The sequence below is a fragment of the Passer montanus genome, unplaced genomic scaffold, assembly GCF_014805655.1.
Source record: "Passer montanus isolate IOZ18808 unplaced genomic scaffold, ASM1480565v1 scaffold27, whole genome shotgun sequence".
Taxonomy (NCBI): domain Eukaryota; kingdom Metazoa; phylum Chordata; class Aves; order Passeriformes; family Passeridae; genus Passer; species Passer montanus.
The window spans coordinates 6,496,657-6,507,501 of NW_024367372.1; the positions used below are offsets into that span (position 1 = coordinate 6,496,657).

The 10,845-nt window shown below is 43.8% G+C and overlaps 1 long non-coding RNA gene across 1 annotated transcript; it reads right to left on the reverse strand.

Annotated features, from left to right (window-relative positions):
• Positions 1 to 5,616: 5,616 nt before the first annotated feature.
• Positions 5,617 to 6,730, reverse strand: LOC120503844. Its single transcript, XR_005627857.1, has 3 exons — positions 6,638 to 6,730; positions 6,025 to 6,319; positions 5,617 to 5,932 (listed from the first exon to the last, which is right to left on the reverse strand). It is a non-coding gene; the product is annotated as an uncharacterized LOC120503844 (long non-coding RNA).
• Positions 6,731 to 10,845: the final 4,115 nt, after the last annotated feature.

A 10,845-nucleotide genomic window follows, 5' to 3' on the forward strand; every position in this document is an offset into this window, starting at 1 on the left:
AAAATACAATGAGCTCCATTCCAAGACCTCCTGCAGGCTCCATTTCTTTAATTAAATATATGCCAAGGTTCCTCTCCATGAAGTAAATATATAAAACTGCATATTTGAGGGCAATTATAAGCTACTGTATTTTGACATTTCTTCACTGCAAATCTTTTAACCTTTATTAAGGGAATTCTGGTTGAATGGATTTCTACTTGAGATATATATAGTAAGAAAGCTTAATGTCAGTATGAAATTATGGACAAACTAAAGAGAAATCACAGGAAATGTGAGCAAAAGAAACCCTGATTTTGGTCCTGCCAAGGGCTGTGGTCGGGCAGTGTTCATCATTAGCTGGAGCTACATAATTGTACTGAAAGCAGAGAAGAGTGTTTGTTGTGGGGAATGTTCACCTTTCTTCATTGAGTCTGGCTTTGCTGGTGCACAGAACCATGTGTTTCCAAGCCTTGTTGCAGTCCTGCCACAGGAAAGGAGACAGGGCTGGTTTCAAATGGAGCAGTGTAGTGGGTTGATGCTGTCTGGATGCCTGACACCCACCAAAGCCTCTCTACAGCTGGATAGGGGAGACAAAATATAACAGAGGGTTCATGAGCTGAGATAGGGACAGAGGTCACTCATCAAACACCACCATGGGCAAAACAGGCTCAAATTAGAGATATTAACTGAATTTATTATGAACAATATCAGAGCAAGATAATGAGAAGTAAAACAAAACCTTAAAAACAACTTCTCCCCACTCCTCCCTCTTTCCCTACTCTACCTCCTCCCCTCTGGCAGCCCAGGGGATGGGGAATGGGGGTTGTGGTCAGTTCATCACACATTGTTTCTGCTGTTCAGCGACAGGAGCCCTTCCCCTGCTTCACTCTCCTCTGGCCACAGTTACAACACCACAATATCTTTGGGGGTTTTGGGGGGTTTTTTTGGGTTTTTCTTTTTTTTTTCCTTCTTCTTAAATATGTGATCACAGAGGTGTTACCACCATTTCTAATTGGCCCAGACTTGAACAGCAGCATATCCATCTTTGGAGCTGCCAGGGATTGGCTCTGCTGGACATGGAGGAAGCTTCTGGCAGCTTCTCACAGAAGCCACCCGTGAGCCACCCCCCTACCAAAGCTTGGCCATGCAAAGCCAGTACAGGCAGATGCTGTGTGTACAAGCTCAGACAGCCAAGACAAAAGCTCTCTGTTCCTGCACTGTTTTGTTTTGAATGGAAGCAAGTCATCAATTGCTTCCTTCTCTGTGGTCAATCTTCCTCTGTCAGTAGTTTCTTCTGACTGAGTGGTGGTGTGAAATGTGAGATAAAGGTGTGAGGGTGACTCTGGATAAATAAGCACGGCAGGATGGCCTGGAAGGAGGCACTCTGGATAGGGGAGCATTACTCCAAGGCAGGGACATTTGCAGGTGTGTTGACACTAAAGTGGAGGACACAGGAAATTCCTGGGGTGTATGGACCTTCTGCCCTCAGGAATAGGGGGCTGATGTGCTGTCAGTGGACACATTGTGAGTGGGATTGCCAAGGCAGAGGTGGGTGGTGGATGTGCAGGAGAGCCATCAAAGTCCTGGACTGCATCCAGGTTTCCACTCCCAGAGGAGGCCAGAGTCCTGCTGACCCTTGTATCTCTATCTCAGACCATCAGGCATGCCTGGTATTTTCCCAAAACTACTCTGGATATCAGGGGAATGGGAGAAAAACTTTTCTGAGGAGGATATAAGAAGGCTGAAAGTAGGAATCATAGGTAGGGTTCTGTTTCAGACATGGCCTGGAGCAGCAGAAGCTCCTGCAGCTGCCATTGCAGACACTGGCATGTAGGTTCATTCATGTGGGAAACCTGTGTGATATGGGAAATTTCCTGGCAATGGAACCACAGCTCCTGCTCGAGCTGGGACACTACAGCATGCCCATAGTTTGGGTATCATTTTGAGCAAACCCAGCAGTGTTTGGGAGCTGCTGCAGGCTAGTGGTTTGCAAACTCTCCATCATATGCCTTGCATATGATCTTGAACTTTTCTTAAACTGGAGATCTGTACTGGAAACACAGACGAACACATGCTACACTTATGTACTGTTAGATCTGAGCCTGTTCAAACCTGCTGACTTGACAACAGGTTACCTGATGAAAGCAGTCTTACTTCACTGAAAATCCAGATGAATTTTCTAACTTAGCATAGTTGTCAGCTTTGTTTTTTGTTGTTTTGTTTTTGGTTTTTTAAAATTGTTTTTGTTTGTTTTTTGTTTGGTTGGTTTTGTTGTTTGGTTTTTTTTTTTTTACTGGTAGTCATCCTTTTGTAGGAAAGAACAGCAGAATAAAACTTGAACTTGACATTCTTAGCTGGTCAAAACAGATATTGTGTCTCCATAACTCTGAATTTTCCTTCCAATACATGTGTTGAAGGTTTGCCATGGATATTTTTCTGCCTTTTAAGAAAAAACATTAGATGATCCATCTATAAGAGGATCTCTGACATCAATTGGTAATGGATACTGCACATTAAAAAGATTCATTCTGAACAGCTCCTGCCCCACACAAACCCTAAGCCTGTTTGGCCTGACCTTCTGTGGCTTTTCTTGCCTGCAGAATAACTCATGAAATTTTTAGCATTCCTGCAATCATAACATCTGGGCCTCATTGTTCTATACCTTGGGAAAAAGGGGGGCAGTGACAAACACATTTCCAATTCACATCCTCTTTCATCTGCTTTTCTACAAGTCTTGAATCAAGATGCTCAAGAACAAATTTTTGCTGTTCATTTCTGGCTGCCCTCCTGAGGAGCAGCCAGCAGAGTGATCCTGTGCATGCAGCACAGGTCCTTTTATGTGTTGGGCAAGTAAACAGAAGAGTCACTTATTTAAAATATTCTCTGTATTGGGTTTGCGTGGCCAGCTTTCAGTAGTGAGGATGGCTATAGGGGTGGCTTCTTTGAGAAGGTACTGGAAGCTCCCCCTGTGTCAAGTGGAGGCAATGCCAGTGAGCTGCAAGATGGACCCAACGCTGGCAATGCTGAACCCATCAGCAACAGTGAATGCCTTGAGGGTAACGTTTTCATGAGGAAGGGAAAAAATTTCAGCACTGCAACAATTGCAGTCAAAGAAAGGACTAAGAATGTATGAGAGGGAAACCTCTCCAGACACCCAGGTCAGTGCAGAAGGAGGATGAAGTGATATTCCAGGCATCAGAAGTGAGATCCTCTGCAGTCGGTGGTGCAGTCCATGGTGAAGCAGCTGTGTCCCTGCAGCACATGGAGGTCCACAGTGGACCACAGAATCACCTGCAGACCCTGAAGGACCCAGCGTCAGAGCAGGAGGATGCCCAAAGGAGTCTGTAACCCCATGGAAAGCTTGCACTGGAGCAGGGTCCTGACAGGACTTATGGACCTGTGGGGAGAGGACACAATGCTGGAGCAGGTTTGCTGTCAGGAACTGTGATACTGTTGGTGACTCATGCTGGAGAATTCTGTTCCTGAAGGACTGCACGCCGAGGTGGTGATCCACACTGGAGCAGTTTGTGAAGAGAGGCCTTGGGAAGTACTCAGATTGGAGAATTGTGTCTCCTCTGGCAGGGACCCCATGTGGAACAAGGGAAGAGTGTGAGGAGTCCCTCTCCTGAGAAGGAAGAAACAGCAAAGCCAACATGTGATGAACTGACCATAGCCCCCATTCCCTAGCACCACTGGTGGGGAGGAAGGAGAGGATCTGGGAGTGAAGCTAAACCTGGGAAGAAGGGAGATGTGGGGAGGAGGTGTTTTTTTAAGATTTGGTTTTATTTCTCATTATCTTATTCTGATTTGATTGGTGACAAATTAAATTAGTTTTTTCAAGTTGAATCTCTTCTGCCCATTAACTCTTCCTCTGCTTATCTTGACCCATGAGTCTTTCCTTGTATTTTGTCTCCCCTGTCAAGCTGAGAAGGGAAGTGACAGAGGGGCTTTGGTGGGCATCTGACATCCAGTCATGGTCAACCCCCCACACGCTGGAAGATTTTTAGCAACGTATTAAAAATACCAAATTAGTGCTAGTATGTGAATTATGTTTTTTCTTGTCCCTTCAACAGATCTACAGGATTTTCTCTCTTGCACATCACTAAACTTTGAGCTAGGCATGTCAAGAGGAATTCAGTGATTTGAAGAAAATCATCTTCCTGTACTTGTTGCAAAGAGAAGTTGAATAGTTAAAAAAATAATTATGACCCTTAGTATTTTACTCTTCACTAATAATTTACTTTTGCATCAGCTGCACTTTGTCATGTTACACAGCATGTAGGAAATGCCATCAATAAGCTGCAGCCTTTCAAAGGTCGGGGGTCACGATGCCCATTCTGATGGACAAAAGCATTATAGGAGCAATGCCTGTGTTTGGGGCTGGGAAGGGTAAGGTTTTGGTACAGCCACAGACTCATTAACTAAAGGAGTATGGTGCTGCTTTGTTGTTATGATTTGATAGAATGCTTGGAAACAAGCAAAGATCAGTTTGTGTTTGCGAAGGAATAATTCAGCTTCATGTGGATGCCTTTTATTTTTAGAGAAATGTGTCTCCCTTAGACCCTTGTAAAAATAAATTGTGTGGAGCAGAGGGACATTGCTTGCATGCAGAATCAACTATTTGCCAAATGTTTTCTTTGTTTAAAATATGCACTTGCTAGACTGAAGCCCAAACTGCAAAGTTCAAACCAACACTCAAATTCTAAACAGCGCAGACTTTAAAGTCACTGAAGTCCAACTGGGAATCATGGCACTATAAGCAGTCCTGGAGTTAAATTTTTACAGCAGCCTTTGCTTACAAAATATCAGAAGAGGTGCAAGTGCTACCACCTGTTTCCTTCATCACCACTCCCAGTTTTTGCAACAGCTCAGCGGTTACTGTGCTCCACCAGGATGGGAATGACCCGAGTTTGGTTTTTGGAGAGATGATAAAGCATTTGAACCTATGGGCTCTCAGGGTGTGCTCAAGAGGGTCTCCTTCAGACTGTCCTGCAAAAGGACACTGTTTTCATCAAATGCTGGATTAAAAAAAAAAAAAAGTATTTAAACATGAATATTTTTTATCTCAGGCAATATTACCTATAAGAGAGAGACAAGAGTAGCAAGACTTGCTCCAGCAAAATCATTGTTAGGGCAGAATCCTCAAGCAGGTGTTGGAGCTAAGAGCTGGAACCAAGTTTTATATTTTTTCCTAAGTGGACACCTTCATCCTCACTAAGTCAGTGTCAAGGACATGCTTTGTGTCCCTGTCTGGCTCCTTTAGCACACAGGATTACTGCAGGCAGGGCAGGGCAGAGCAGTGACTGAAAACCTGGATTTGGGAGGGGATGATGGGGTGGGGGAGCAGGGAAGGGATGTCTCCACCAGCCCAGGATGGGCCACTCTTTCACGTCCCTAGGGAAACACATCAAGCCATCCGATAGAAGTACGGGGCAATCAGTGGCCTGATATTCCTTACCCACCCCAGTTAGGTACACACATTTTAGATAACATTGTTGGTCAGAGGCCATAGTCAATGACAGCCTGTAGGGGAATGTTAGGTGACCAGCTACACATTGTTAGTTCATTTAGTTTAATAACTATGAATAACTTTGCAGACAAGAAGTTACTTGGTAAAGTGGAAGGATTTTATTAAAATCTAATTTTTATTTTTAGTGAAATGTAATGAAGAACAACAGCTAGTGATAATAGCTAGCTGATAATAGCTGATAATAGTATATGAAAACAGAAGGTTTATCATTCAACATATCACAGTGCATGGCTTGAATGTTCAGAGCTGCTTCTTAGCAATTTTAAGATGATACCTATGGGTATTGGGCACTTGCATGCTTCTAGATCCTTGGTTCCAAGTGTTCCTTCACAAGGCTATTCTGTGAACCAGGTTCAAAGCTTTCAGTGGGGAAATCTCCCATGAAAGGCTCTTGCTTCCTCTGTGATCCCTGGTAATCTTTCCCTAAGAGAAAAATCTGCATTACTGTGGTCTGATTTAAATATGCAAGCAGAGTTTGACTTTTTCCCTTACTCTGTAATTAATGTATAAAGTACCCATCTCTTGGCAGCATCTCTGGGTGGTGTGTAACACAGGAGCACTCAGCCCACCTGGGCTGCAGAGCTGGGGTTCGCTCCTGCCATCAAAGCGGACACTACCAGGCAAGGAAAAAAAACAAGTTGAAGGAAGGCTGCCGTGCTCAGTGACAAAGTGACCTGAAGAGAAAGGCCTGATGTACCCAGCTGGGGATGCCAGCCACCGAGAGACCCCAGTGGACATCCTCGGGGAAGAAGCTCCATAGACAGAGTCCCTGCCGAGAACGTTCAAACAGCAAACCCAAGCGCAGCAAAACTGTACAGTTAAAAAAAAAAAGAAAGGAAAAAAAGATAGTTTTCATGTTCCATAAGGCTATGATTATGTGATATACATATTTTTATTCAAGATCAAAGCGTTGTTTTTAATAGTTAAATATTCACATATGCAAATGAGCTTTGATTTGCATAAAGTGATAATTATGTTATTCATTAGGACTTGGTAAATGTTGTGCTCAAATTCCATGATCATTTTGCTTTAGGGTTACTGAGAAACAAGTTTATGAGTTTGAGGGAAAATCTATTGTGAAAGTAAACGGCGGAGTTTATTTCCACCAAGCCGGGATGATTTCCCTACCTCCTACGTTCCCAGGATGGCATGTCCAGTCTAGCCCATTATATCAGCTAATGTCTGTGGGGAGGCCCAGGGCTGCTGTCCCTGCAAGGTCATCTGTCAATGCCAGCCGGGGAGGGGGAGCTGTCAGTCTCGCCGTGTCATTGTCCCTTCGCAGCTGCCCCGCCGCGCTCTGCCCGGCCGGCTCGGGGCTGCGGGAGCGCTCCCGCTCCCCTCCGCTCCCTCCCGCTCCCTCCCGCTCACACGCGCCTTCCCCTGGGTCACAGGAACAATGGAGCAAGCAGGACAGGGCAAGCCTGTGCCGAGCTGCAGACACTTGATAAATGGGTGGGCAGGCGGCAAGTGACAATATGCAGACAAGTGATATCATTTGCAAATGGATCCGGCAAGGGAAGCACGAAAACAGAGACGGGGGGAGACAAAGTCAGGGGCACGGTAAAGGTTTCTTTTAACCCTTGCAGGAGGGTGGGAAATATGGTAGCTTGGATGCCTGGGAAAAAAGAGGTTGGGAATACTGCTTCTTGGTCCCTTGCCTGCCACCTCTGGGATAGTGGAACACCCCATGAAGAAGGCACATGACATTCATTGCTTTCTTTAAAAATGCATTTTTAATATCTTTAGCCTTGTCTCCTGATGCAGAGAGGTTGGCATCTTGAGAATTACCCAGGATTTACCTTCCTTAACTCCTCCTTTGGAACAATTCCCATCTCCTTGTTCACTAGTGGTCAGTACCTCAGAATAAGGCTCAGTGCTCGGGCTGCACTGACCTCACCCTTCAGACCCCCCAGCACTGACAGTACCCCATCAGCCTGGTGAGTCAGTGTCCCAGGAAACCCCACATCCCACTGGCAGGCCAGTGGAAACAGGAATGGACAGGACTGCTGGGTGTGCAAATGGCTCTTCAGGAGAGGCTTACCTAGTGAGACAAATTGGCAAACAGGAGAGGTGCTATGCATGTTTTAAATATTTGTGTATGTAAATACTTTGTAAAGGTCAGGCATGAGATTAAATCCCCTCCTTTCCCCTAAACCCTTTCTAAACACTGGAATGAGAAGCAATCATTGCCCAGAAGATTGAATGCAGAAAGGAATAGACAGTCTACTTAAGCTGTAGAACCAATTTCTTTTCATTACAAAACTGTTATGTGTCTCTCTTACTGGCCAACAGTCTCCACCTTTCTTTCATGTGTGTATTTTTTCTGGCCTCAGTCACACAAGAAGTTTTGTATCATGGGCTGTTTTCACACACCACGAGCTTTGCCTTCCTGTCTCAAACCCAGTTGTGCCAGTGACTGTAGGAATGGATCCTACCCCGCTCTCCTCACACTGCATGGTGTATGCCAAGGAAGTCTTGACGCCTGTTTGGAGAGCATGTTCAGGGATGGCTGATGGGGCAGAACACTTTGGGATTATGGAGTTACTCTCAATCTGCTTGTGGCAGCGTCACCTCTGCAAATGAGCCCCACGCAGAATTTCCAGGACCATGAGGATGGGGAGCGTGTCTACAAAAGCTGTGTCAAGTACAGCCACAGACTGTGTATAGAGGCAATGCAATGACCAAGTTTTGGGTTTATGTTTTGTTCTTACAGAAGAGGTTTTGAGAAGAGTTGAACAAATCTGTAGAATGCTCCCTAGGCATCACAAATTCTTCTCTGCTTATGACAGAACCACTGTCATAGAGGTTTGAGGATGTTTCCAAAACAGACCCCACAACCCATCTAAACTAAAACAACCATCAGCCCCCTGTTTCATGACAGATGACTGCATTGGCTTGCTGGCAAAATGAACTGGATTAGGATATAATTCTTCCATGGTGAGATTTACAACCAGGGTTTTGTGGTGAAAGAGGCTCTCAGAGTGCAGCATTTTGTGTGATATGACCTCTTCACCATCTCTCCTGCCACTCTTAAGCATAGTGTAAACTTTGAAGTAATGCTTCCAGCCCTTTTCCCAGTAAAGACATGTCATCTTGCTTTTTCTATCTCTCTCTCTTGCTGGATATCAGCTGTAGTTAACATATTTTAGTTATTCTATTTAAATGCACTAAAAATACAGGTCAAATAGCTGGATCATCCATTGACTGCCTCATTATCCTATTGAATGAGGACTCTTTTTTTGCTTTTACTGTGGACATGGACAGGATATACTGGAACTTGTCTGTCATTAATAGCTTTACACACACCCATCTAAATGGCCAATTAATGTTCACATCTGCCTTAATGTTATTTATTAACTTGCGTTAACTTGCGTTACCTATAACAGCTACTAATGCCTTTGGAAATTATTTTACTTAATTCCTGATTTTTCTTCTGTTCTTTGGCCCCACATTAATGCTATGTTTCTTTCAGAACCTCTGTCATTGTAGGAGGATGGACAAGATGACCTGATAGCCTTTCCCATCTCTAATTTCTATATGCACGCTTCCCTCATTAGGACACTCCTGCACAATAAAAGGCAGAATACCAGACTTAATATCTGAAAAAAGTGTTCTCCTTTTCCCCAGCCGTCTTGCTGTGCTGTCAGGCCTGATTTAGCCTTACCAGCTGCTCATCTGTTGCTCTTCAGGGCACTGAGAGCCCGAAGATGGGAGGAGGTCATTAAGGGTCGTACAGACTCCATCATTAGAAACAAAACTGCACATCGCCTTTCTCATCCTTTTTTTTTTTTTTTTTAAGGAAGCTTTCACATTGGTCAGAGAAGCAAAATGTATGGGTTTTACTCTTCTTAGGCCAAGCACTATCTTTCTGGCCATCAACAGCAGAGCCTTTCTCTTAACTGCTGTTGTACCAGGTCATTCAATTGCATGTGGAAATCCTCACTTCCTATGCACATGGCTTCAGTGCTGAGGACATGCTTCTACATGCCAATGACTACAACAGTAAAAAAAAAAAAAAAAAAAAAGAAGTTGATCTCCGAGTGATTTTTTTTAAATTGTATTTCAGACAATTGCTTTTCCTTTGCTGTTTTGTGTGGTAGCAGAAAAAAATGGAAGATTTCCAGATTTCCCTCTGCCTCATTTTCCTCATCTGACAATGTAGATGGCAAATTTTATGGAATTAAATGCCTTTATCTTTGTGAGATAAGTGAAAATCACACTTGGCTGCTCCTTGTTTCATATTATCTGCATTAGGGGATGAATTTGGGCTTACTCTGAACCACCCTGGAAATCCTTGTTATGACAGTTTTGCTTGATCTTGAATGTGACTGGCCTTTCATTTCACCTGAGGTGACTGAAAAGAAGCTGGAGAGCAGCTGAACAAACAAAAAACTCTGTGGTAAGAAATCTGTAGTCAGAGCAAAACTGAAAAAGTGATATTTGGAAAAATAATAACTAACAGTAAATTCCTGTTCTGGCTAGTGCTTTCTGCACTGGTCCTTTGGAGAAACTCCTGGGCCCAGAGGGGCAATGGATGCCTTTTTTGGGTGTCCTTGAGGATGTAAACTACAAATCACTAAGCAGTCTTGTAGAGCTCTGTCAATGAGGTAGTTCTAGATGTTGGTCCAGGATCCTCCTTTGAGGCTTGCAAAGTCCTTTCAATGGGATGACTTTCAGTTACTCTAAAGTCACTTTGAACATAAGGGAAATGTTAAGGTGAATGCAAAGCATACTGGTTTTATTGCAATCCAAATTTAACAGCATAGTTACTCAATTTCAAGACAGGTGGATAGAAATAGAAAAACATAATTATAACTATCTATATGTTAGATCACCCAAGAGGTGTCTCTCTCTGTTTCATCCAGCTAGCAAGCTGTCAGATTCTTATGCAATGTCTTGGCATATCCCTTCCTTACATATAAGTGTAGTCTCAGGCTGAGCTTTCAGATTTAGGAACAGGTTTATCTTTACAACCCCCAACCTTCCCTGAGGATCCATTCTGAATCTGATATCTGGGAAGGATAAATGCTGCCTTCTGCCTTGCAGAGCAAGGGATCAGCCCTCAGCATATGACTTCTTTATACACTGAGACTGACATTTCATGTAACCACCTATACTTTATTCAACCTTACTTCTACAAAGAGAGAAATGAGAATAGTGTGCATAGTGTTTTCCAATTTCTCATCAAGATCAGACATGATGATAAGTAACCACTTCGGAGTGATAGCAGGTGTTAGCTGGGGTGAATCAACCTTGGGCTGGGCTCTGAGGCATTCTGGGGCAAGGAATTCCAGTGCTATGGATATTACTGACTAGTGATAAAGAGAATTACATTC